At 47.6% G+C, this 5,003-nt stretch overlaps 1 long non-coding RNA gene across 1 annotated transcript; it reads left to right on the top strand.

Moving 5' to 3' along the window:
* The first annotated feature begins 3,793 nt into the window (after positions 1-3,793).
* LOC136374925 (uncharacterized) lies at positions 3,794-4,186 on the top strand. Its single transcript, XR_010746013.1, has 3 exons — positions 3,794-3,866; positions 3,949-3,990; positions 4,088-4,186. It is a non-coding gene; the product is annotated as an uncharacterized lncRNA (long non-coding RNA).
* Positions 4,187-5,003: the final 817 nt, after the last annotated feature.

The following is a 5,003-nucleotide window of genomic DNA, read 5'->3' as shown; positions in this document are numbered from 1 at the left end:
GCTCGGAGCAGGGTGGGGTTTTTGGGGCAGAAAAACGGACAGTTTCAGGCAGCCCAGACAGGTTTCTGGTTTTCAGCGTCCGCGGGTGAAAAGCGCTGGTGTTCCTGCTGTCCAGTCTGGGTAAATCTATCACATCTGCTCACCCTGGAATTCTGAGCTCCTCTGCCGCCCTGCGAGAGCTGGGCCAGCCCTGCCCTGCCGGGGAAGTTCCATCAGCGCTGCTCGTCTGCTACAGCGTGACTTTGCATCCCCTGCCCTGCCGGGACATGCTCTGCCAGTCCACAGCTACCGAGACTCTTTTTCCACTGTTCCCGGCTTGGTGCTCTGAGGAATCCTGCAGAGGCACCGAGACCAGACTGCCCTGGGTTTTTGTGAAGCAAAGACCTCAAAGTTCTGGGTACTGTTTTCGTTATCAATGCTGTAGTTGTGTTTGTTTGTTTGTTTTGTTATGTATTAGTAAAGAACTGCTATTTCTATTTCCAAAATCTTTTGCCTAAAAGCTTTTAACTGAAAAAATTATAATTGGGAAAAAAGGGTGGTGGTGGAAGTTTTACATTCTCCATTCCAAGGGAAGCTCCAGCTTTCCCTGGCAGATACCTGTCTTCCCAAACCAAGACAGTGGGGCCTTATATTTTTCAAACGTTTCCTAAAGTTTCCAGTGGTGTAACCGGCTGTAGTGTGAAGTAGAGGGGAGGTTTTCATTTATTAGTGGTGGCTTTTATCATGGGGAGTGTGTAGTGTTTGTTTTGGTGGGTTTAAGGCAATGTGATGTAGTTAATTTCTTCGGGTTTCCTGATGTTTATAATGGCATTATTGTTTGCTGTCTTATCGGGGATTATTTATTCAGCTTGTTTGACTACAGTGTACGTTCTGTAGTTATGGATAATTTGGGAGATATTGTTTACAGTCAAATGGATCTTTTGGCTTTTTGTATATTTATAGGTGGTGCTTTTGTTTTGATGGTTTTGAGGCACTGTGGGTTTATCAAGTTAGGAATAACTGGTTTAGTGTTGTTAATTTAAGTATATTTCTGCTCTTGTTATTTTTGTCGTTTGATTGATTTATTGTTGTGTAGTTGATTTGTTGGCTGTTGTAGTTTAGGGTAAACTTGGGCAGAAACTTTTGAATGGGGTTTTTTTGGAAAGTAAACCCAAAGGGTATCTCTCTTTTAAATTGCTTTGGGAAGGAACTTCCTTGGAGTAAAGTGGAAATAACTGTTTATTTACCAAAGCAAGTGCTCACAAGCATCAAGAATGAGTAACACAAAATAATTAAGCCTTTTGTTATTTTGAAGTGTGATGGTGAATCAGGAAGTCCTTGCTGTGGGTTGTAGCTGAGCTCCTTTGGTCTCTTATCAGCTGTTCCGGTGTTGATAAAATGCTGAGGCCCAGGCCCCGTGGGCTGCAGGTGCCAGCTCTCGGTGCTTCTCTGGGTTTTTGAGTGTGCAGCAGGTTTGCTCAGCCCTAAGGAAAAGGAAAACAACCAGTGCAGGGGACTTCTCTGCCCTAGCCAGCTGGAACTAAGAGCCAGGCAGCTCTCTGTGCTGCAGTCTGTCTGTGCTTGAGCTGAGAATATTGGAGAGGGAGTGCACAGGAGTGAGCACTCTCTTCTTAAAACAAACCGTGCACTGTTTCTTTTTTTTCCTTGCTTTGCCCTCAGAATTAACCTTCAAGGTGCCGAACATGACATACAGCACAAACACACAACTGGGGATACAGGCAGCATCAAGTCACCCTAGGACAGTCATTTCGGTGGGGTTATTAGTTTTATGTTTGGGAACATAGGTATTGATATGGTGGATTTTTTTTAGGTAGCTTTTTGGGGTAATGATGTTTATTTTTTAGTAGTTTAGGGGGTTTAATGTTAATTAGTTTGGGGTTTTTTAGCTAATTGTATAGGGTATTGATTATTACTTTTGAGTTAGTGTAGTGATAAAGTTTTGGGTTGGGTTTTTTTTGGTCATGGTAAGGGTCAATTGTACAGTTTTGAGTTTAGCAAATCAGTTTTGGTTTATCTTTTTACTTTTTTTGTGCTTTGATGTGTGGGATTCCATATGGTTGTTTTTACTGTTGTTCCATTTTTATGATGTGGTAAGAATTGCTAGTGAAAAGAGCGTAGTGTGGTTTGTTGGCTGGTAGTTGGTTTGTATGGTGGAGTTTTTTAGTTTGTGTTTGGTTTTGGGTTTTTGTTAATGAGATTAAAGGTTTTATTGGGTTGAATGATAATGATTTTAAAGATTTTAGGGAGATTTAGGTTTTGGTAGCGTGCACTGTCTGAAGGGAGCCATTTATTTGTGTTATTGGTGGCATGGTGGGTAGGGAGCATTTTTCAAGTAGTTATTTTAAATGCTTGGGGCTTTTGGCATTCGAAATATTTGTTTTGGAGGAAGTTTGCTTGGAACATTTGGGGTTAGTTATAATGGGATTGCTTTATTTTTAATGAGGTGTTTTTAGGTTTTATTGCAGTTAAAAGTTGTAAATTTTTGTTATGTTAGTAATCGACAAAAGGTTTTGATTTTCTTTGTGGTGATGGGATTAGGGTATACGGCGTACTAGTGTTGAGTAAGGATTTAAAGTTTTGTGGTTTTGATGTGTTAGGTTAATGAATTTATGTGCTTCAAAAGACAGGGGTTCTCTGCTTCTTATTTGGCCAGAGGCAGGGCTCTAACTTGGGCTTCTGGCATATATTGTTTGTGTGTTTCAGGTGGTCCATTGTATGATACAGGGACCCCCTCACTGACCAGCCGGCAGATCTGCCGAGATCACGCCTCGATGTTTGGATTTCTTTATGGTACCTGACTGAGAGACAGCAGGAAGTTCCCTGAGGGCGAGGCAGCCTTCTCTGGCACCCGACGTGGAATGTCATCCCCTGACATCCGAGAGATAAGTGGAGGGCTGTGAGCCACAGAGGGAATTAAAGTGGGGTTGCTGGGTAAGGAAGTCACCGGGAGGGTTTTTGAGTCAGGTTTGGAGGTGGGATGTGTCCAAGATGTGACCCCTGAGGCTGTGCAAGGGAAGGTGTCACAGTGCTGAGGTGCGCAGGGCAGGGCAGTCCTGGTGGGTGTCACGTCACTTGTCTGTTATGCACTCTGTGTCTTTTGGGTGTGTCATGTGGTGTGTCTCTTGCCTTAGCCCTTCAAGGGCCTGTTGGAGATGCTGGGTGTCGTTCTTAACATCTCCCTGTTCCTTGGCCCGGCGCCGATACCAGCCGGGTGTCGATCCTTTGCCTCTGGTGCTCAGACACGCACCAGAATCCATCTCTCTTCACAAGCATCCGGTCTGGTGCCTTTTCAGGTCTTGTTCTGAGCTGTGTCCACAGCTGTGCACTGCCACGATCCATTCTGGAGGATTAGGTCTTTTAGGAATGCAAAGATAGGTAGAGGATTCTGACCGTAGGACTCCCGGGCATCCATCTTCTTGGTTCTTGGGATAATCATCCCATTGTCATCTTCTTGCTGCAGGGTTCTCTGAGCCTGGTCAGCTCACCCTCAGTCTTACCTCGGTCCGTCTCATCCCGAGTCTCTTGGTCCTCAGGGTCGTTCCTCTTGCCAGAGATTTCTGTCCCTGTTGTGTCCCCTCAGTTTGTCCTGCCCTGTGTCACGGGTGTCTGTGTGTGTTTGGGCCGGAGCTGCTCTGCCTTGCTGCTCAGTCTGGATGTAGGGATAAGAGGGCAAGGCCCGGGGAGTTGGAATTTGTGACGTAGGGTGTAGCTGGCCTGTCGTAGGGTGTTCCAGGTTGCCAAAAGACGTCTGGAGCTGTCAAGTTACCCTGCAGCACTTTGACCTGTGTCCTACTTTCTTTCAGATGCTGCTGGATAAAATCTATGGCAGAGCAGCCCATCCTGGGTGTGGGGGCTCCCCTGAGAAGGTCAGTCATTGTTTGTGTTTGCAGGGGAGGGAGATGTAAATGGTGGTTATCTTACCGCGCTGTTCTTTGTCTTTATTTTTAGGAGGTGAAGCCAGATGTCAGCAGTCAAGTGAACGTGGGCACGGTGAGCGGGGATGGGTGGACAGAGGCACTTGCTATTGCTCTGGTCTCCCTTGCTGGTTCAACTCTATGCATTTGCTATTCTTTTCTTTTTCTTTTAGGTGGTCCTTTTGCCAGATGTGCAGGCCCAGGATGCCAGAGGCCAGATGGGTGCCACTTTAAGCTGTCCTTGTGGCATGCTTCAGTCAGACGGGGGAGGTTGCTGTTTCACAGTAACTCAGCATGCTGTTTGCTTTTTTATTCTCTGCAGGCGCTGCTGCTGTCCCAGGCGTGCCGAGGAATAGAGGGAGCGGGGTGAGTTGGCGTTTAGGCAGGGTGACCCTAAGGTGAAGCGGCGTGCAGCAGTGGCTAGGCGTGTACCTCTTCCTTTTGCGGGTACCCTCCGGGCAGCCCTCTGGAGTGGAATGAAGATCTGAGGGGGGAGGCAGGAAGGTGGTGTGGAAGGCCCGGGGATTAGTCTCTGGAGGAGGATAGTCACATTTCTGGTTTGTGACCCTAGGTAGCGTGAGGAGGCGCGGAGCTCGAGTCTGGACACGGCAGCGGATGCAGAGAACGTCTCGACGTCCACTGTGCCGACACGTTCATTTCTGTCAAGGATGGATTTTGTCTGCCTGTCTTCCAAAAGCTAAGTGTTGGAGCCGTGGGTGGGACAAGGGGAAAAACCTTTTCAGTCCAGGTGGCAAGTTGAGGTTCTTTAGAGGGGAGGGCCCTAGCGTGATGGAGCCCTCAGCAGTAAAGGGGAGAGGGTTTCTCCCTCAGCAGCACCGAGCCTTTGTGGGCAGGGCATTTCAGAGCCATCTCTGTGTTCTGGGGAGCTTCACACTGTTGGCCTTCGCTTAGAGTCGCAGGTTGGGGTGCGGTGGGGGATTCCTGGCCTGGCTCACCCTGGGCAATGCCTGTCCTTGGAGCATCCTGGTAAAGGACCCATCTTGGTTCCAAGTGGTAGGGCCGTAGGGTTCAGCAGGAGGAGTTTGCAGTGACACACAGAGACTGAGGGAGGACTCGAGCGGGGTAAAG

Source organism: Sylvia atricapilla, unplaced genomic scaffold (genome assembly GCF_009819655.1).
Source record: "Sylvia atricapilla isolate bSylAtr1 unplaced genomic scaffold, bSylAtr1.pri scaffold_215_arrow_ctg1, whole genome shotgun sequence".
NCBI classification, from domain to species: domain Eukaryota; kingdom Metazoa; phylum Chordata; class Aves; order Passeriformes; family Sylviidae; genus Sylvia; species Sylvia atricapilla.
This window is presented reverse-complemented; position numbering and strand designations above follow the sequence as displayed.